The sequence below is a fragment of the Eschrichtius robustus genome, chromosome 8, assembly GCF_028021215.1.
Source record: "Eschrichtius robustus isolate mEscRob2 chromosome 8, mEscRob2.pri, whole genome shotgun sequence".
Taxonomy (NCBI): domain Eukaryota; kingdom Metazoa; phylum Chordata; class Mammalia; order Artiodactyla; family Eschrichtiidae; genus Eschrichtius; species Eschrichtius robustus.
Genome location: NC_090831.1, coordinates 6,533,144 through 6,555,663, shown reverse-complemented (window position 1 = coordinate 6,555,663; position 22,520 = coordinate 6,533,144). Strand labels below are relative to the sequence as shown.

General features: G+C 40.7%; 1 long non-coding RNA gene across 1 annotated transcript in view; it reads right to left on the bottom strand.

The window, feature by feature from the left end:
* Nucleotides 1-6,311: 6,311 nt before the first annotated feature.
* Nucleotides 6,312-22,520, bottom strand: part of LOC137768883 (uncharacterized) — a 42,384-nt gene continuing 26,175 nt past the window's right edge. The window contains exons 3-4 of the long non-coding RNA XR_011074839.1: nucleotides 15,912-15,967; nucleotides 6,312-6,606 (exon numbers count right to left, since the gene is read on the bottom strand). This is a non-coding gene — a long non-coding RNA (uncharacterized lncRNA). The remainder of the gene's footprint in view (nucleotides 6,607-15,911; nucleotides 15,968-22,520) is intronic.

The window sequence follows — 22,520 nt, the reverse complement described above, 5'->3', positions numbered from 1 at the left end:
TGTATTAGAACTAGGAGACAGTCATACTCATGTGTACAACAATATTAGCAATTACCACTTGTATAATATTTTATGCAATGATCAAAATGCAACAAAATTGGAAATTAATAATTAAACATTTAAAATAGGAAAAGCAAGCAAAAACAAATTTAAATGACAAACTAGAAAAAACATATGGTCCACAACGGGATAATAAACTTATAAAAGCTATAATAAATAAACAAAAAGAAATGGAACCAACAGTTTTTAACGAATAAAAAAGTGAAGTTATTCATTAAAAAAGAAATACAAATAGGCATCAAAGTACAAAAAAAAATGGTAGTAGAAACATTATAAAATGAAAAATAAAATGGACAGCTGTTTAAATAATCTTCATTGAGGACATGAATAGAGGGAAAAAGCATTCTTGTCTCTCACTAATGAGACTATAATTTTGTGTGACTTTTTTGTAGGACTAGTTGCTAACATGAATCAAAAGCTTTAGAATAAAGGGAAAAAGCATTCTTGTCTCTCACTAAGGAGAGTATAATTTTGTGTGACTTTTTTGTAGGACTAGTTGCTAATATGAATCAAAAGCTTTAGAATGCCCTTAAAAATTGACCCAATAATTCAACTTACAGAATTTTCCTGGACAAATAATCAGAGAAATCCATAATGATTTTATGTACAGGGTATCTGCTACAGGAAAAAAGGGAGTAAATACTCCAAACATTCAATAAAATGGTGTCAGTTACATAAATTATCTTGTATTAATACAGTGCAACTCTACAGGTCACTGTGGTAAAATATTCATGTTTATTATGAAGTGGAAGAAGGTATTTCATAAAGCATTATTTACAATATTACCTTAGTTTAATGTATTCTGCCTATGCTTAGAATAAAAATAAAAAGGATATACAACTAAAGGTTAATAATTGTTATCTCTGAATCGTGGAATAAAGTTATTTTTAGTTAATTGTGCTTTTCATATTTTTCTCTAATGTGTGGCAATCACATAAAATGCTATTTTAAAAATAAATCAATTTGTATATCTATTTTTAAAATCAATCTCTCAAATAACTATTGAGTTAAGGAGGAAAAAGAAACACACAAGAATATACATTTAGAAAATAACAAGAAAATCACATACTTTAGCCTAAATTGTACCATAATCATAATTCCAAATAAAGAGGAGAAAATAAATAAAACAATCAAGAAAAGAGTGGCAACGAAGAAGTTCTCTTAAGAGAACAGGCATAATGAACCTAAACTAGAAATAATTAAAAATATATAATTAAGAAAAAGCTATGTTATTTTATTTTTTAAATTTATTTTTATACATTTTTAAAGGTTACGTTCCATTTACTGTCATTACAAAATATTGGCTCTATTCTCCATGTTGCACAACACATCCTTGAGCCTGTCTTACACCCAAAAGTTTGTACCTCCCACTCCCCCACCCATATAGTGTCCCTCCTCCCCCTGCTGGTAACCACTAGTTTGTCCTCTGTACCTGTGAGTTTGCTTCTTTTTTTATTATATTCACTAGTTTGTTGTATTTTTTAGGTTCCACATATAAGTGATATCATATAGTATTTGTCTTTCTCTGTCTGACTTATTTCACTACGCATAATGCCCTCCAAATCCATCCATGTTGCTGCAAATGGCAAAATTTTTTTTATGGCTGAATAATATTCCATTGTGTGTGTGTGTGTGTGTGTGTGTGTGTATATGTATACACACACACACATATTTATACCACATCTTCTTTACCTGTTCATCTGTTGATGGACACTTAGGTTGTTTCCATGTCTTGGCTCTTGTAAATAACACTGTTATGAACACTGAGGTGCATGTATCTTTCTGAATTAGCGTTTTTGCTTTTTCCAGATGTATACCCAGGAGTGCAATTGCAGGGTCATATGGTAGTTTTATTTTTAGTTTTTTGAGAAACCTCCAATACTGGTTTCCACAGAGGACGCACCAAGAAAAAAATATTTTAGAAGATAACTGAAATAGATAAATTCGAGACAAATTTATTCAGTGAAAAAGAAAAAAGTATATAAATAAGAATTTTTAAATTTATAAATTATAAAACAATATACATAAAATTGAAATTTTCCTGTGTATGTTTGTGTATACACACGAAGATTTGAAAGGAAAAAACACCAAAATGTTAAAAGTTGTGTGATGGTTTTTATTGTATTATTTATATTTTAGTATGTTTCCCAAATCCTTTACAATGAGCAAGTATTAAAATAATAAAAAGAATAACATTATAAAATATTTAAAAATAAAATTATAAGTAAATACTACACAATTATAATGAATTTAAATGTTTAAAAGAAATGGAAAATAAAGTTGATTAAAATGTAAAGTATTATATATTAAGAATTATAGATAAACAGACACCAATTTCTTCACAGTATTTTTTCTCTGAGTAGTGAAATTACGGATAATTTAAGATGTCTTCCCTTTGCTTGACTTGAATTTTTTTAATCGTATACAAACGCATACATCACTTTTTAACAAAGGGAAATGTACCTTAAGATACTGACACAGCAAGAGGGAAGAGTAAATAATTTCATTTCTTCAAAAAACAACCACTGTCAATAATGTCAAAATTTTGTCCATTTCCACAAAAGCTACATTTGTATGTGTACAGCTAGGATTGATGGTGGAGGCTCTCAAACTTGCAAGAAATAAATGAACCCAAGCCCATATAAAAAGTCCCCCAGCACAGAAAAAGTTACAATTGCATGCAGTTCAGTTTTAGCAAGTAAATGTTGCAGATATATCAGTTTACAACCTCAGCCATTGCAGAAATGTAAATTTTCTTTGTTTTTGTTTTCCTTTTCCAATTCAGGAGGGCAGAATTTTAACCTAAAATTTCACCAGGATTGTGTCTAAATTCTAGGGAGTTTACCAACTGCCACAGTGTCACTCATTCATTCATTCATCTGTGCACATTCTGCTGCATTCCAGGCATCTGCTGGCGTGTCCATCCCCCCATCTGACCCGTGATACAGGCAGCTGATTGCGTGTGGGGTCGTTTGTCTTCCCCATCTTCATGAACTCTTGGGTTCGGTGGCTGTCTGCCACTCCACGCTGCTCCTACGTGCTTGGGAATTATTCCTTTCTTCTGCGGGTCTCACTGTCTCCCCAGGAACCCCTGAGTGTCTCAGCTCCACAAATCAGGCGGGGCTTCTGTCACCCGCCTGCAGCATGGTCTGGGGAGCAGCATGCCGCCTCACTCTTGCTGAGATCTAATGGTATGTTCATTCTCACAGTTTCCCTTCTAACGTTATACCCTTCCCCAAGTCAGGGAATAATCTTGGTAGAGAAGGCTTGGGTTAATAATTTCCTTACCATCTCATAAGAACACTCCTTCTAAAATAATCCCGTTTTTCTCTTCTTAGCTATCACATGCCTTTCCTTAGAGTACAGATGTCCTGGATGCACAAATGTGGGAGATGGCCCAGGGAAATGCTGAGAGAACATTTCATATTTCAATAGTTTTGATACAAAAGATGTAACCAAGATAGCCCGCATAGAACACTGGAGTGGACACCACTTAGAGAGGCTGACCCGCTCCAAGTCTGCCTGCTCTGAACACTGTCCAACAGTCATGTCTGTGTTAAGTGACCCTACCCCCATGCCACAGTCAAACAGGGCCATCGGATTTCGTGCCAGGAATGTGTAATTTGGGGCTGAGAATCTGGAGACTTACACAGCAGATGTTGCTGTCCCCATGCTGCCTTGGACCCCTGCTGCCAGGACCTCAGTGCTTCCTTGTTCCCTTTCCTCAAGCCTTGGTTATTGAGCTCTTTCCTTGCTTCTGCGAGATATTCCAGTATCTTTCCAATAAATTCTCCTTTTCTCAGGCCAGTATCATTTTCTATTACTTGCCATGTAAACAGTATTAATAAAAAATCATAGAACCACCTCGCATCTGAATACAGAATAAAACATCTTAAATGAAATATTTAAGGACATAACTCAACCAGGTATTAATTGAATTGGGAATTTGGAGTTAACTTGTCAATTTATTGAGAGGATTTATTCTCTACTAAAGTCCCATGGGGAGATGTATGGCCATGAACACACACAAGAGAAAAATCAGCAACATTACTTAGAAAATGGAGATTATCATACGCCAAAGTTAGAAGAATTTTAATAACTGCATCATCAATGAGGATATATAGAAAAATACATTTTGGAGTTATATACTGGACTCTGTGAACCGATATAATGCAGAGGGTGGCAAAGCTGGTAGGGAAAAATGTTAGTATTTCGCTGCAGGCCCAAATATCCAGGATTCACTGAACAGAAAACTAAGCAGGCACCCCCTACTGCTCAGAGCAGCCCCCAGAGTTGGCCATAATCATGACTTCTTCCACCCACGCCGGCCCCATTGGCTTAGATCTGCCGAAGGCAATACGACTGCCATATGCAAGAAGACGGGTTGGCACAGAATGGGGTGTGGTATATTCCCGCCCAAGGATGCCCTTAGGGCCAGCCTTCCGCTTCCAACCCCTGTCAAAGAACTACAGGCTGCCTTGAAATCAGTAGCAGGGTTAGGGACCCTGGCAAAGTGGGGACTGGCCAAGACCCCACTGCACTGCAGCCTACCCAGCCGGGGAGACACACAGCCAGGGGGAGGCACACCGACCTCCTCCTCCCGGTCCCCTTCAGAGGGAAAGAGGCTAAAGCAGCAGTGCAAACGCTATGCCCACACTGTCTGAGACTCGGGACTGAGACTCCTTTACAACTTATTTCTAAACCGGGTCACCTTGCAAGTGAAAGGGGGCACTCGTATTAATTACGGGAACAAGCGGTGTAGCCCGGCACACCGGGATAGGTGGTCCGCTACTGAGACTGCGCCTGATGGATCCCCTCAGTTCGAAGTCCGTAACAGAAATAAGCCAGTCTGGACCCATTGAAAAGAAGCCGGGAACCAAAGGAAAGGGAAGGGTTACCAACGATGATCCCATCTAGGAGAATGCATCTCCGAGGAGGAGGGACATTCTGGGACATACCCGCCTGGAGTCCCCCAAAAAGATGCAGGGAAACGTGCACACAGAGCACCCCCGCCCCGCTGAAGGCAGACAGGAGAGCGGAGCTGGACGTTTGGGCCCCTCTGGCAGGAAGAGCTGCCTCCTGCTCGACATCAGAGCCGAAAGTGGATACTGTGTTGTCAGCACCATTTACTGGCTATGAACACTGCTACGCATTCCCTGGCAACGGAGTTTCAGGGTGCGAGCTTTCCAATTTCATATCCATTATTCTGTGGTTTACACACGCGCTGGAATCGGTAACGTTTAGGGCCGTGGACACATGTACAGAAACCAGAGCCAGGCTGCAAGAAAGCTCTATTCAGCTGCCCCCTGAAGGCTCCGTGCTTAGCAGGGGTCACAGACCGACTTCTGCCTGCCACACAGGAAGAAACAAATCTTCTCCCTACACGAAGTTCTCTGATAAAAATGATCCATAAACAAAACAGAAAGAGTATGTTCTTAAGATAATTAAGGTGACGATGACATTTCAAAAATGACTGAATCAAGATATCGCTTAAGAAAGGAATACTGGCTTTGCTATTTTTCTGTAAGTCATTCTCATTCAAGGAGCTCTGCTTTAGAATCCCACAATAGATATTCAAGATGGCATATAGTTGGTCATAACCATAATAGAAATAATTACAATTTTATATAGATATATAAAGTAGACACATAGCACTTATTCTGTGACAAATACTGAATTAAGTACTCTACTTTCGGAGCCTCACACTCAACAATGGCTGTGATTAAGAGTATCTCCATCTTAAAAATGAGTGGACACAAAGCTACCTTCCCGAGTTCACATGGTTAGAGAACGAGAGCTGGCTGGAATCCATGGCCGGCCAATTTGAAGGCCATGGTGTTAATCATCATGGCCAAGTGCCAGAAGAGTTCTCAGCTCAGACAAGCATCTAAACAGAAGCTCTAGCCCGCAATCTGAAGAATGCCCACACCCCCCACACACATTGAACACGCAAGTCTGCTGGGAGAAATCTTGTGGTCTGTGCGGTAGGCACCGCAGGGCACTGTGAAGACGACCACTCATTGGGACAGAACTCCAAAAGCAGTGTGCGGTGTAAGTTAATGAATTAGAACTCCATTGACAATCATTGACCCAGCACGTGTCCATTGCTACAACAAACTAGTGAATATAATAAAAAAAGAAGCAGACTCACACGTGACCCAGCACGTGTCCATTGCTAACTCCATTTACAATAACTGACCCAGCACGTGTCCATTGTATACCGAGAAAGATCATTTCATAGTTTTATCTTTTCATAAATACGTGCTTTTTCTAAGAGCCTACGTCTCATGTTAAAATATTTTGAAGCAGCTGCCAAGCAGTAGGTTCAATACATCTCTAATTTAAAGGGAGGGTAGGACTTTCTCTGTATCCAGTGTAAGTAAACAAAGTACAATTTTCCAATTCTGCACAGAAAATGACTTTTCCCTGCTTCCATGGACCAAGTAGACAATTGATAAACACACCACTTACAGCCACTTTGTGTCTTAGCAGGAGCCGAGATTTAAACTCCAGTGCAGGGAATGCACACGTGCTCTCATTCCGGCCCTGGAAGACAGGAAAGGTACACCAGTCTGAGTGCACTGTTCATCCCCAGCAACGTGTTTACGCAGAGAACTGTACGGAATGACAGAGGTCACTCAGCCGTTTGGCCTCTTCCTTTCTTTGGTAATGGGAGGCAGCAGGGGCCCAGGTTCTCACGAGCAGCAGCGGCGGGGCAATCCTCACTGGGGTTGGACAGACTAGAAGCAGATGTGGCACCAGCCCCCCCACGCAGTCCTGCGCGCTGCTCTCAGCGCATGTGCAGTGGGGGTTTCCTGAGCTAAGACGGCAGTGAGTCAAACAGGCATCTTTATTTCAACACGTTAAACAAAAGTGCAGGACTTGACGGGGTAGCTGAGAGTCAAGGTCACTCACTTTCGAAAATGCGTCTTTTTGAAGGTGAATTCAAACATCTGGAAATACTTTTAAAAAATAAATCACTTCTGAACTGAAGCACTAAACGGCGATTTTTTTTGGCAAGGGGTGTATCAGGGTTACTGAGAAATGAACTCCTGGCAAACGACGAGCTTAATGCTCCCCTCATGAGATCAGCACATAATTCACTATATTCTTAGAATGATTTTGCTTGAACTGTTTCAAGAGTTCTGCCTGGCAGGAAATGAGTTTAGGTTGAAGTGGAGACACAGGCCCTGCAGCTTCTCAGAGCAGACATGTCAATCGGTACTCATATGTGTATCTGCGTGGAGTCACGAAGCTTTACAGGAAATTGTTTTCACATACGTGGTTACGAGTCTTATTCCCACAGACCCACAGAGTCCAAATCTGTGAAAAACCATGTTTGACGAGAGTAGAGAAACTCTACAAAGAGAAACAGGAAAACACTAAAATGGAATTAAACGCAAACTTTTTTTATCTGAAAGAAAATAGAATAATTGTGTCAAGACCTCACAGGATGGAAACCTCTTTGCAGCAAAAAAAAAAAAAAAAAAAAAAAAAGCTTCCTGTTTCGAACCTTCATTATGTTTCTTGTACTTCATTACGTTTCTGTATATATAGTCAATTCTGCAGTCATAATAGAAGGCACGATTTCTGCATGTGTGTACAAAGAGGAAAAAACAATGAGAAATCATAAACATAATTATAATTACACTAACAGTGATAAAAATGAAATATATTAACCTCAGTACACCAGTGAAAAGGTACGAATGAACAAATGAACCAGGGCCCTGTAAGAGGTACTGAAACACATTTTATTAGGTTTATTTGTTTGTCTTTCGTTTTGTGTATATATATTATTTTATTAATAGCTCTTTAGAAGACCTGAGGGAACCCTTTAGACTAACGTGTATTCTGGGACTTCCTCTGATCAACAAGAATTATAGGCGTTTTCCTGTCTGTGTAGGAGCATTTCTCCAGGGATTCATGCTGTTGTTTTGGTAGCCTCACTTTGAATTGGTAAGAGAATATTTAAGATGGATAAGAACTCATTTTTTTAGGAAGAAGGAAACATTTCCCCAAACTTGGAAATCGCCATTGGGCATGTGTAAAGAAGTGAAATAATCTTTTACCACATGTGTATACCTGTAAGAGACAAAAATCACAGTCTGTTCTTAGCAAAAGGCAGCAGGTGGGACCCCTCCATCACCTCTGAAGAAACACCTCACGCTCCAAATCATGTGTCCTCCATGGTACCATATTCAACAGTAAGAACATTAATTGGTATCAACCATAGACACGGTAATCTAACTTTACAGAACACTGTATACTAATTTGTGTCCTTAAGAACATCTTTATTCTAAAATTCAGATATTATAGCAAGGATGTGAATGGGTTTGCTCCTCAGAATGGCTGGAATTTGAGATTTCACCCATAAGTTCAGAGAATGTTTGTCAAGCGGTGATTTAACTCCATGAAGTTTCCTCATCTACCCCTGGCCTTTCAGCAAAGACCACTAAAACTGAGTCAAAAATCTATTTTAAGACATAAGAGAAAATATGAGTTTGATATAGTCTTTTTCATTAAAATCTGAGTGTGTTATCTAATTTTATAGCTCTCAAACTTCAGTGTGCATCAGAATTACCTGGAAGGTTTGGTAAAACACAGGTTGCTGGGCCCCCTCTTAGAAGTTCTGATTCAGTGGCTATGGAGCGGAGCCCGAAAATCTGCATTTCTAACAAATTCCCAGGGCATCCTGAAGGGGCTTATCTGGGGACCAGGCTGTGAGAACCTGAGCTAACTTAATCCTTTTTTTTTAGCCTCTCTGAAAGGTAATGGAATAGTAAGTACATATCAGTGATCACAATGTTATCTGTTTCATTTGGGTTGACTGAGTTCTTCTCTGTCGAGTTAACAGCTAATTCCTTGAAAATCTTCATCCATAGAAATATTAGCTAGCACTTATCGAATGCTGAGACAAAGGATATCAAAGTTACTCGAATTGAGTATTAAATTTAGCCAAGGCAAAAGAGATACCACAATACATTTATAATGCTCATTGCAAGGTTAAAAACGTCTTGAAGGGAAAAAGCATTTTCCTGGCCATATTCTTTAGAAAACCACTGCCATGTAAGTTTCGTGTTCAACAAATATTTGAGTGCCTATTTTTTCTTTTCTTTTTTTTTTTTTTGAGTGCCTATTTGTACCAAGTGCCATTGTGGGTGAAGAAGGCCCAGGTCAATGTACAAAACAGGTGAAACTCCAGTCCCCTTGGATTTTTGTAAAGGGCAAGAGATGACAAACAAACAATAAAATATAAAGAATGTCAGATGAGGATTAGTGCCATGGAGAAAAGTCACAAGAGAAGTGAAGGCACAGGTGAGGGTATTAGTTTCCAGGATGGTCGACACGTTGTTAGCAAGGAGGTGACATGTGAACAAGATCGTGAGGATGTGAGGGAGCGAAACAAGTCACATCTAGAGGAACAACGTTTAGGACAGAGGAAGCAGCAACGGCAGACGCCTGAGGTAAGTACTGCAACATGAGGTATTTTCACTTGATGACCCTTCATGACTAGGTACATGGCAAATCCTTACAGGCAGTGAAGAGTAAAACTCCCTGTAAGGATTTGAATGGTACCGAGGTCACAGGAGTGAGGCGGCTGGAAAAGCCAGGCAGAGAAGGGAGACAAGTGAGCATGGCGAGTGATACCGAGCTAGTCCCTGGGGCTCCGTCCCGCTGGCGACCCATCCGCTCAGAGCCTGTCTCCCTAGACCAGCGCTGGGCCTTCGCCCCCTGACCCCTGTCCCCGGGGGTTGGGGACCCTCCACGTCTGGGTTCTGTGAATAGACCTCCTCAGCTTCAGAGAGACACTGGTGTCAACAGGAGGTGGGACCGTGATGCAGGTGTCCACCTCCAAAGGGAAGAGACATTTGGAATTTCTGGTCCTTGAGATTTTCAGCTAACAAACAAACAAACAGACAAACAAACGACAGACAACGTGAATGCAGAGTTGACAGTGTATTAGGACAATTCAGGAACATGGACAATCAGCCCATTACAGCTAAGTCAAAGGGTCATAAGGACACTCACAGGCAAGGCCATTTTATTTTTACGCAAAGAAATTTGGAGTTTGTTTAAAAACCAAGAATGCTTTGTTGAAGTCAAGCTTCTATGTTGCTGAACGTAGAAGAAGCAATTTCACTTGAGAAGTTTTCCAAGAATCTCAGTAGGCTGTTAGTGTTGGATAGCATTATATTTTCTCCAACATCTCAGTACAAGACCCTTAAAAATATATACCTAAAGTACTGGTCTGTGCCGCCGTGTTGGACGAGTTAGCTGCTGTTTTAGGTTAGAAGACCCGACCCCGGGGCTCTGTCCTCACCCCTCTTCTGGTCTCTGTCTATAGTCACACGGTTGGTGACGTCTCTCCTGTGGGGCCACATGACAAAGCCTGCCATGACCTTGAGATCTGTGTGCTGACTGCCTATTTGACAGCTCCATGTGGACGTCTAATGATCAGTATCCCCAAAACTGAGACTCTGAACACCCCTCCCCAAGCCCACCCCACCCACAGCCTTCCCAGTCTCGGATGCTGGCAAGCCCATCCGTTGCATGGTCCGGGGACCCCTCTCGTTCTATCACAGCCCACATCCAACCCACCAGCAAGGCCTGCTGGCCCTGCTTCCAATACACCCATAATCTGCTCCCTTCTCAACACCCCTACAACTGCCAGGCCTACCCACAACCTTCAAAGAGAGGCTCACAAACATATTTCTCAATAATTTAAAGGTATAAAGCAAGCCATTAAACTTAAGAAGTCTTCTTTCTTGAGAAATACATCTTCCAAAGGATGTGGAGGCCCAGAGTTTATAGAAGTCCGAGACTCCTTGGATCTCTGTGATAGAATGCCATCAGCTGAGGGTGGCAGGGGCAGCCCCAGTCCTGACCAGCTCCCCTTCCCACCCTGGCCCCGCGTGTACACGCGTGCACACACGCGGACACAGGTGGACATACACAGGCTCCACCCACACGCGGTCCCAACAGCTGCCCTGGCCACTAGCAGGCTCCTGGCATGCACGCCGCCTGCGTGCCCTTCCTGTGTTATGGTTGCTATGGAAAAGTTTGTTTCTTTCATCTTATTTCACGTGTTCGGTTTGCTATACTTTATTTCTCTTTTCCTCCTCTTTTCAATCTTCTTTGAATAGATCAAAAGTTCTCTGCTATCCCTGAAAGTTACACATTCTTATCTTATTCTTCTTACATTTACATCTGAATTTTTCAGAGTTTTGCTTATGCTTTTATTACCCTATCACTGTTTCAAGGTTATGATTATGTCTTTTCTCGGGATAGCTGAAGAACCTCAGCATTCTCTCATGTGGTGGGTAAGAATCCAGGGATTTGGGTTTGGGGTGATAGATTTGTGTTTCTAGTCTTTGGAATGTGTGCGTGTGTGTGTACCAAGTATTCTACGCTGTGGGGTGTGAGCACCCCAAGTTCCATGCCAGCCTATAAGCCCACGGAAGATTTTGTCAGTGCATAGGATGGGGTGCTGTCCAGCTTTGCCTGGGCCCCAGCTCTCTGTACCCAGGGAGCAGCTCCTGCAAGAGGCCTGCTGCAGGTGGAGTGAGGGTCTGCAGGGGACACAGGAAAAGCTCAAGTCCACTCCCTGCAGGACCTCTGCCTCTTCTACTCAGGGACCCCTTCTCTTCCCAAATTGGGATCCAATCACTTCTATCTCCCACCTTATTTTATTGGCTTATTTTAGGAAAAGAGCAACGCTCTGAATTTATGAAGTGTTGTCTCTCTCTCCTGGGATCTCCAGAGTTGGGTTGTAGGGAAACAGGTGGCTATATTACTTTCATATCTCTCCCACACGAACACTTTATAAGACAAATGTATGTGACCCACAGGGTACTGGGGGTGAAACCATTAAGTAGCAATACCTTCAAACTACTCTGTCAGTGAGGGAGAATTTAAGGTCACTATCCAAGAAGTATTACTACAATCTTGTCTTGAGAAATCTATTTCAAAGTCAGACATACTCAAAAGACATTAAAACGTCCACCCGCACCCCATCAGTTTGATGGAGAAGATGCAGGAAGGGGCGCCCTTAGATGACAGACTGGACCTCAGCACAGCAAAACACAGATCCACTCGACCAGCAAATACATGGACTCATTTTGCAGGAATACAAAGCCTTCCTGGAGGTATTATTGATAAGGGTATTGATAAGGGCTACCCTAAATGGATCTCTGGGGAAGTATGTAGATATGCAAAGACTAAGGACTTTCTACAGATACTTCCCAAATGTTTCACTTTTCCTCACTAAGTCAAGAGTTAAAACAAGCAAACCTCCCAGGTCATACATCTGTCTGGACTGGCAAGATCCTCCCACCTCTTGGAATCCTAACCTGGGAGGTCCAAGCAGCCCATCTTCAAGAAGGTTGTCTTCACAAAGCCATTCAGCCCGGGTGTGTCATGCACCCTAACGCAGGGCCCAGCAGCGAGCATTTTGATTAAAGTGCAGAATTCCATGCAGCATCGAAACGAATGGTGTTGAGATGAACAAAGTAGCTCTTTATTGTGGACGCTGGAGGAAGGTGTGGGCTCGTCTCTGCCCATTATGAGAGTGCAGAAAAAGAATACAGGAAGCATAAAGTCTGCTGCATAAATGAGAAAGCCTGTTTCTGTTGTGATTTGCTGTGATATTCAAATCACAGAGAGGAGTCTGTCGGAAGCGCTCCCAGCTGAGACTGGTTTGTCTCAGGAGCGACCGTGTGTGTTGGGAGGCCCTCAGCTGGACACCGTGAGTGGGCATCTCGGGTGGGACACCACGCCCAGGGTCATGGAGTCCCCTCACACTGGCTCCCAAGCACCAACTGGTAAATACACAGGAATTCTGTGACTGGCTTGTTAAACCGTTTGTAGCTTGACATTGGCCATGATTGGAATATTTACACCACAGAAATCAGCAAATGCTATAAATCAGAGCTTCTTTTTTTTTTTTTTTACTTCCAAAAGCCCATGTTTTCACGTGAACCAGTATCTTAGCAATAACGCCACGACATTTCTCCCTTAGAAAGAAATGAGCTGCAATGAATTTAAGTGAACAGTAAGAAGAGCTTAGATATGGAAAGACAGCTTGCCTTTCGTCCTGCTGCTTCAAGAACTAAAAGTACACAGTTTGATATATTTTGTACTTACTGTACAAGATTAGATTCATTGACATATTGTAGTGAATGCTACTAATTGCACATTACTAAAGTCCACGATGTTTTATGATGAAACAGATCTACCCATTATCATATTTTCAATAGCATATTTTCATTCGATGATTCTCAACCACTTATTTAAAAAATGCTCATTTACACTACAGCAACAAACTCCAGGAGAAGAAATGTAAAAGTTAGAGAATTATTATGGGATAACCACATTTTTCAGGGAGGTAAAAGAAAGGGAATAAATACATCAAGCTCATCACCTTCAGTTTATCCAGCACACAGCAAAATGCCATGAGAATTTTGGAAAGGTGCCTGGTAATGTTTTCAAGTCTACAGATCTGAGGATTCAGATCTTATATTGAACTGAATTACGAAATTGGATTATAATTGGATTATGAAAGATCCTGCATATTTTTATAGATTATTTCAAAATTATGGTAATAATTTTCAGCATAAGTATTCACCAGCCAACGTTTGGTTCCCTATTACTTCAGAAAAACTTTCCATGAGTCCTGATGTGTTTTCAAAGTCCATGCAGTGGAGAAGGAGCTGAAAGGCAGCAGACCCGAAAGCTGCTGATCTGAGTTAGCAGAGAAAGTTAGAAAGGCCTCCAGCGGCCTTGCAGGAAGCGCTCGTCACCTTCCTAGCAGCTCAGACTGAGCGAGGGGCAGGAGGCACCAAGCCAATAGAGCAGAAGTACAGGCTAGTAATTAGGGAAAGAACAAGGGAGTAACTCCCCAGTTAGCAGTTTCCCAGCTGAGATGTGAGTCACTGAAAGACAGAAACCCGCTCCTCTGACTCAGCTACAGCATTTTAAGGCCACAGCACTCACGCTACTGAATGCAAGTTGGATTTAACACGGAGAGTAAATTTGGACACAAAAGCACATATAGGAGTTTTTCCCACTTATCATTTCACAAATTACCCTGGTCAGATAGACCTGGGCATCAAAAAGCCGACACTCAGAGAAAAGGTGCAGTCAAAATCATAAGGGAGTGAATAAAATAGATTTACTGACTTTGTAACATCAGGAATGGTCCTAGACCCAGATAAAGATGTAGAATAATTATCTGAGCAAGAAAGGTGCACACCTTAGACTGAGTGAAGGGCATCAGGACTCCAGTTACAATCCAATGGCAGCTGCAAGAATTAGGTTAAGTATTCAAGTAATTTTATTCCTGGCATAAATCTTTACATACCGAGTAATGTCTGAAAGAACGTTCCAAATTTATTCTAGAAAAAAAAAAGGAGTTTTGTTTAGGTGCAAGGAAAGTTGCAGTGGGGGACCGGAGAGAAAAGAGCAAGCACAAATGTAAAAGAGATGTTCAGAAACGCCTTCACGCTTCCACCGCGTCCTGCGTGGACTGTCTGCTGATGAGGAAACTTAGTTTGATCTCAGCAGTTTTCTAATTCATATAAACTATTCCCAGTGTGCTAAGGCCACAGCACCCCATGACGGAGGCAAGTGATAGAGTTTATATTTAGTGCCAGACCTGCTGTGGGTTTTCTCTCTCTGCTTTGTACATTTTCTGGGATATTTTAAAGGTAAGTTAGAAAGAACAAATAACACGCTGTTTCCTGCTCCAGATTACTCCCATGAAGTCCACTACAAATTTTATTCCTTAAGAAATAATACCAAAATACAGTGTGTGTGTGTGTGTGTGTGTGTGTGTGTGTGTGAAAAAAACAATGTAAACAATGTTTGATAGGATAATGAGATTAGAGATGGTCTTTTAAATTTTTCATTGTTATGCTAATACAATACCTTTATAAAACCTAAAAATCTTGAAACAACATATTTTTAAAAAATTGTGGTAAAATACACAAAACAGAAAGTTTATCATTTCAACCATTTTAAAGTGGACAGTTCAGTGATATTATGTCAACAAATTTTTAAAACTTTCAGATGGCACCTGAATAAAATATGTGTTGTCCATTGGTGATTTTAATATATCTGGTATATAACTAAAGTCACCACAAAACTTTTTCTGGGAAATTGGCAGATCATAAACATAAAAAATTTATTTTGCTTTATATTAAACCTTATTGTTTTACTGTTTCAAAATTCAAATTTACTCACAAGAAGGAGTCAGTTTCATATTAGATTTGGTTTAACAAAAAAAAAAAAAAAAAAGAAATAATACCTGACTCAAAAGGGCTTGGAAGTGTATTTATCTTCTGCACACAGTGTGACAGAGCAAATAACACTGAAGTTGAGTCACAGTTTCAAGTGAGAAACTCTTAAGTCACACCACCCTAAGCTTCAAATGGTGTTAGGTTTACATACAGGAAGTTGAAGGGAGAATGGGGTTCTGCAGACGTTTTTTGATCATTTCTGTTCCAAGAGGAAACATATTTTTCTATGTCCTGATTGCAAACAACTGGGCTGAAAACTCAAAATGTACCATCCTCGTCTGTCATAGAGATAAGATATCACCTGAGATGACGAGAAAGTGTCAATATTTCATCAACTCAACAAACTACTGTGGAGCATCTGTTTTGTGACTGTCACCCTGCCAGGTGCTAGAGTTACATAAAGAAAAGAAACATATTTACTCCTCCCAGGGACTTAGAGACTGCTGAAGAGACACCTGAAAGAATTATTACAATATAGTCTGTGTTACTCCAGTACAGCCTGGAGAGTGCAGCGCTCAAGGTGTGCACATAATGATGAGGTGTGTGTGTACTTACATGACGTACCTTGTGTCCATATGCAGGAAGCCTATCTTGCTCAACTGCAGAGAAGTCTAGGAGCCAAGGAATGAGACAAGAATAAAATCAATGATTTGATTACTATTAACTGTGTCAATTCGGAGGGAAAATAATAGGAGAGGTTTTTAAAATTTCATAAGTCCATATACAAAAAGCATCCTGGGAATATAGAGGGAACCCCACATGGTCTACAGAAGTTCTGGGGAGAATGTTCTGGAGAAATGATATTTCCATTAAGACTTAAAGTGGGAGTTTGCCAGAGAACTGAGGGGGAAAATGGTCACAGGGGCAAGATAAAAAAAATGTAAAGTGGTTTGAAATGGTCTGGCAAGTTGGGGATGACAAGCAGTCCTGCTGCTAGATCACAAAATGCAAGGCCTTGCCCAACAGCAGATGGCAGCCTCTGAATGAGACAGGACCTGGAAGCCAACCAGGCCAGGGACCAATCCCACCTACGAGTCCATCCACAGTAGTCAGCCCAGCCACAACAGAAGGGCCAACCCAACCCACATAGCGTTGCCCCTGTAGAGCAAATAGCTCTGGTGACCAGAGGGGAATGTGCTGCTGGGCCCCAAAGGACATCTCCTATATAAGGCCACTTCTCCAAGGTCAGAAAACATAACTGACCTACACAATATAAACTAATAAACACAGAGAATTAAGCAAAATGAGGCTACAAAGGAATATGTTCCAAATGAAGGAATAAGATAAAACCCCAGAAGAGCTAAGTGAAATGGAGATAAACAATCTACCCCCCAAAAAGTTCAAGGTAATGACCATGAAGATGTTCAGTGAACTTGGGAGAAGAATGGATAAACACAGTGAGAAGTTTAACAATGAGTTAGAAAATATAAAGAAGAGCCAAACTGAGCGAAAGATACAATTACTGAAATAGAAAATATGCTAGAAGGAATTAACAGTACATTAGATGATACAGAGGAACAGATGAGCAAACTGGAAGACAGAGTGGTGGAAATCACACAAGCCAAACAGGAAAAAGAAAAAAAAGGATTAAAACAAAACTAAGGACAGTTTAAGAGACTTCTTGGACAACATCCAGCATACTAACATTCACATTATAGGGGTCCCAGAAGGAGAAGAGAGAGAAAAAAGGGCAGAGAGCATATTTTAACACCTAATAGCTGAAAATGTCCTGAACTGGGAAAGGAAACAGACATCCAGGTTCAGAAAGCACGGAGAGTCCCAAACAGGATCAATCCAAAGAGGACCACCCAAGACATATTGTAATTAAAATGACAAAAATTAAAGATAGAGAGAAAATATTAAAAGCAACAAGGGAAAAGTGACTAGTTACATGCAAGGGAACTCCCATAAGACTGTCAGCTGGCTATCCCTATCAAAACACCAATGGCATTTTTCACAGAACTAGAACAAATAATTTTAAAATTTGTATGAAAACACAGAAGACTTTGAATAGCCAAAACAATCTTGAGAAAGAAGAACAAAGCTGGAAGTGCCATGCTCCCTGATTTCAAACTATACTACAAAGCTATAGTAATCAAAACAGTATGATTCTGGCACAAAAAAACCAGACAAATAGATCAGTGGAACAGAATGGAGAGTATAGAAATGAACCCACACTTTTATGGCCAATTAATCTATGACAAAGGAGGCACGAATACACAACACAGAAAAGAAAGTCTCTTCGATAAATGATGTTGGAAAAACTGGACAGCTGCATGCAAAAGAATCAAACTGGACTGCTTACTCACACTGCACACAAAAATAAACTCAAAATATATTAAAGACTTAAATGGAAGGCCTGAAACCATAAAACTCCTAGAAGAAAGCATAGGCAGTATACTCTTTGACGTCAGCCTTAGCAATATGTTTTTGGAATATCTCCCCTCAGGCAAACAAAAACAAAAAGAAACAAGACTACATCAAACTAAAAAGCTTTTGCACAGAAGAGGAAACTATCAACAAAAGAAGGCCACTACTGAATGGGAGGATGACATATCTGTTAAGGGATTAACATCAAAACTATGCAAAGAACTCATACAACTCACCTTCAGAAAAAAAACAAAACAAAACAAAACCTGATTAATAAATGGGCAGAGGACCTGAAGGGACATTCTTCCAAACAAGATATACAGATGGCCAATAGACACAAAGAAAGATGTATAACATCACTAATCATTAGGGAAAAGAAAATCAAAACCACAATGAGGTATTACCTCATACCTCAGAATGGCTATTATCAAAAAGACAACAAATAAAAAGTGTTGGCAAGGATGGGGAAAAAAGGGAACTCTCATGCACTGTTGGTGGGAATGTAAATTGGTGCCTCTACTCTGGAAAACAGTATGGAAGTTCCTCAAAAAATTAAAAATAAAACTACCATACAATCTATCAATTCCACTTCTGGGTATTTTTCCAAAGAAAAGGAAACACTAACTGGAAAATATATATGCACCCCTATGTTCATTGCAGCATTACTCACAAGGTACAGAAGTAACCTAAGTGCCCATCAATAGAGGAATGGATAAAGAAGATGTGAGATATATATATATATATATATATATATATATATACACACACACACACACATATATATATATGTATATATATAATGGACTATTATTCAGCCATAAAAAAGAATGAAATCTTGCCATTTACAACAACATGGATGAACCTACAGGGTATTATATTAAGTGAAATAATAAGTCAGAGAAAGACAAATACATATGGTTGCACTTATATGTGGAATCTAAAAAACAAAACATATGAACAAACATAAAACAGAAAGTCATCAAAATGAGAAAAAACAGGTGGTTTCTAGAGGGGAGGGAAGTAGCTAAGGGCAGAGCCTTTACTGTAGGGACTGTATTATCTGATCTTAAAGAAAATGTGAAAATATGCACAGATGTAGATACACAAAGTTAGGGGACAGACATTTGAAAGTAATCATGCCTCTTGTTCTCAACTTCCTTTAAGAGGTAGGATGGAAAGTAACCTGCTAAGGTTGATAAGCGCTGTTGAGAAGGAGACTTAAGGAGAATAAATGCAAAGGAAAAGTTCCTGAAGGAAATTAAGTGCTACTCCAGTGAACACGTGACTCATAAGAAAGCAAAACAGCCTTACTGCTGATGTGGAGAAAGTTTTAGTGGTCTGGATATAAGAAAAAAACCAGCCACAACATTCCCTTAATCCAAAGGCTAATCCAGAGTGAGGCCCCAACTCTCTCTTTGATTCTATGAAGGCTGAGAGAGGTGAGGAAGCTGCAGAAGAAAAGAAGAAAAGTTGGAAGCTAGCAGAGTTTGGTTCATGAAGTTTAAGGAGAGAAGCCAACTCCATAACATAAAAGTGCAAGATAAAGCAGCAAGTGCTGATGTAGAAGCTGCAGCAGGTAATCCAGAAGATCTAGCTAAGATAATTCATGAAGGTGGCTACACTAAACAACAAATTTCCACTGTAGACAAACAGCCTCATATTGAAAGAAGATGCCATCTAGGACGTTCATAGCTAGAGAGGAGAAGTCAATGTCTGGCTTCAAAGCTACAAAGGACAGGCCAACTGTCTTGTTAGGGGCTAATGCAGTTGGTGACTTTAAGTTGAAGCCAATGATCCTTTACCATTCCTAAAATCCTAGGACCCTTAAGGATTATGTACTCTGCCTGTGCTCCATAAATGGAACAACAAAGGCTGGATGACAGCACACCTGTTTACAACAAGGTTTACTGAATATTTTAAACCCACTGTTGAGACCTACTGCTCAGAAAAAAAGATTCTTTTCAAAATATTGCTGCATTGACAATGAACTTGGTCACCCAAGAGCTCTGATGGAGATGTATAATGAGATTAGTTTTGTTTTCATGCCTGCTAACACAACATCCATTCTGTAGCCTATGGATCAAGGATTAATTTCGACCTTCAAGTCTTATTAGTTAAGAAACGCACTTTGTTAGGCTATAGCTGCCATAGACAGTGAGTCTTCTGACGGACCTGGACAAAGTCAACTGAAAACCTCTGGAGAGGGTTTACCATTCTAGAGGCCATGAAGAACATTAGTGATTCATGAGAAGAGGTCAAAATATCAACATTAACAGGAGTTTGGAATAAGTTGATTCCAACCCTCATGGATGATTTTGAGGGGCTCAAGACCTCAGTGGAGGAAGTAACTGCAGATGTGGTGGAAACAGCAAGAGGAATAGAATTAGAAGTGGAGCCTGAAGGAATGGTGACTGAATTGCTGCCATCTCATGATAAAACATTAATGGATGAGGAGTTGCTTCTTACGTACGAACAAAGAGAGTGGTTTCTTGAGATGGAATCTACTCCTGGTGAAATGCTGTGAAGATTGTTGACATGATAACAAAGGATTTAGAATATTGCATAAACTCAGTTGATAAATCAGTGGCAGGGTTTGAGAGAATTGGCTCCAATTTTGAAAGAAGTTCTACTGTTAATAAAACGCTCTCAAACAGCATTGCATGCTACAGAGAAATTGTTCATGAAAGGAAGAGTCAATCGATGCAGCAAACTTCATTGTTGTCTTGTCTTAAGAAACGGCCACGGCCACCCCAGCCTTCAGCATCCACTACTCTGATCAGTCAGCAGCCACCAACACCAAGGCAAGACCCTCCACCAGCACAAAGATTATGATTCGCTGAAGGCTCAGATGATGGTCAGCATTTTTAAGCAATAAAGTACTTTTTAATTAAGATATGTTCATCGTTTTTTTAAGCATAATGTTATTTCACACTTAATAGACTACAGTATAGCATAAAAATAACTTTAATATACACTAGGACTTGCCTTATTGCAATACTCACTCTATTGCAGTGGTCTGGAACCGAACTCACAATATCTCTGAGGTATGTCTGTACTCAGTCACTCAGATTTGGAATAGAGAGGACAGATTAGAGCATGGATACATGACTAAATTCTACCAGGCAGGTGTTGAGTGAAGACAGGAGTGGGAACCAAGAGTGCTGTTGGATCTAGTGTGAATGAAGGAGGAGGGACCAGGCCAAGCCTATGAGCCTTGGAAAACAGAGATTTAAGGTATCTCTAGGAAGCTGAAGCCCTGGAAACTGAAGGAATAAAACCTAGTATTTCAGAGGTTGACTAGTTCATAGTGATAAGTTACAGTGTGTGGCCATGAAAGTAAAGAAAAAAGGGGATAATGGTTATTGGAGTTGAGAATTAGTCAAAAGAAAACGCTTATTTTCTTCATTCTTCTGCTCACATGAGAAGGGCGAGAACTCCTCCTTCACCCCCCCGGTAGGGAGCAGGAGTAGGTGAACATTTTGGTCCCTTTCCCTTTTCCTTACTCGCTGCTCTCTTTGGGAGGAGGAATCTTATTTGATCACTGAGCTCAGTGGAAGCTAGGTTCACTGGTCCATGTTTCCAGGGGCAGCCTTGCTGTCTTGTGATGTGGGTGACACTGGCCCATGTTCTCTGCTTCGTGCTCCCTCGTGCTAGGTGACAGCGCCTGCGCTTGGGTGAATGGTCAAGACTGTGCTCATGCCAGGGTCTGCACTTGTGGGGGAAGACAGAAGCCACAATTTAACCTCAGTTCCAAACTGCACTCTCCACCCGCCGCCCCACCCCAAGCCTTAGTCATAACAGAACAAACATATCTTGACTCCTTATTGTTTAGAAACTCCTGCTGGGAAGGGAATGAATGACTTATGTTCCCTAAGTTTTAGTAAGGAGGTCAAGGCATTTTGAGGCTAGGATCTGGATAGGTTATCCATCTGAGTGGTGGTGGGTACTGATAACCCGGAACGATGTCAGGACTTTGGGAGGAAAAAAAAGACTTGGAGCCAGATACCAAATTTGCTATAAATGCAGCAGAATTACTAGACATTTGATAAATGGTAGAAATGAGGTAGGGCAAATATGTTGGTTATGAGGGGCAAGACCCTCAAAGGAGCAAAAGTATCTATGAGAATGGGCAGTAAATGACCTTAAGGTGACACTGGGGATAAAAAGGAATGCTGACCTCACCTTTTGGCTCTGAGTATGGGAGAATGAGCAGTCTCCAATCGCGTTGGCTGCTAGGGACTCTTCATCCTCGGGAGAGAGGCAGGTTTCAGTGAAGGCCAGAGGGTGTCAGTTCTGCACAGAGTTTCATGATGCAGAAGAGTTTGTTTACCACATTTGTGGTTCCAGAGGGAAGAGTGAAAAATTCAGAATTATAAATTCTTTCCATTTTTATATTCTTGAGAGCAGAGGGTGTGAATTTTTACTGTATTCCCACTGCTGAATAGAGTACCAGACATATAGTAGGCACTAGTGAATATCTGCAGGATGAATGAGTGAATGAGTGAGCCTATGAACGAAGAGTTATAAGGTGATCAGACTACAAATAGAGGAGGTGACTACAGGTTTACACTAAGAAAGGAGACCAGAAATGTGAAGCATGGTCGGGATTAATTTGGCTCAATGTATTAAGCAGAACTGAATTAGAACTGCCTTGGTGGGAGTAAGGAGAGGCCCATGGAAAGTGACTTTCTCTGCAGGTGCTGAGCACAGGCTCAGCTCTGGGGTGTCTGAAGGTTCCAAGCTCCCTTGAAAGTAAGAGAAATCCCAGGGCTCCAGCCTCTGTTCTAGGAGTCA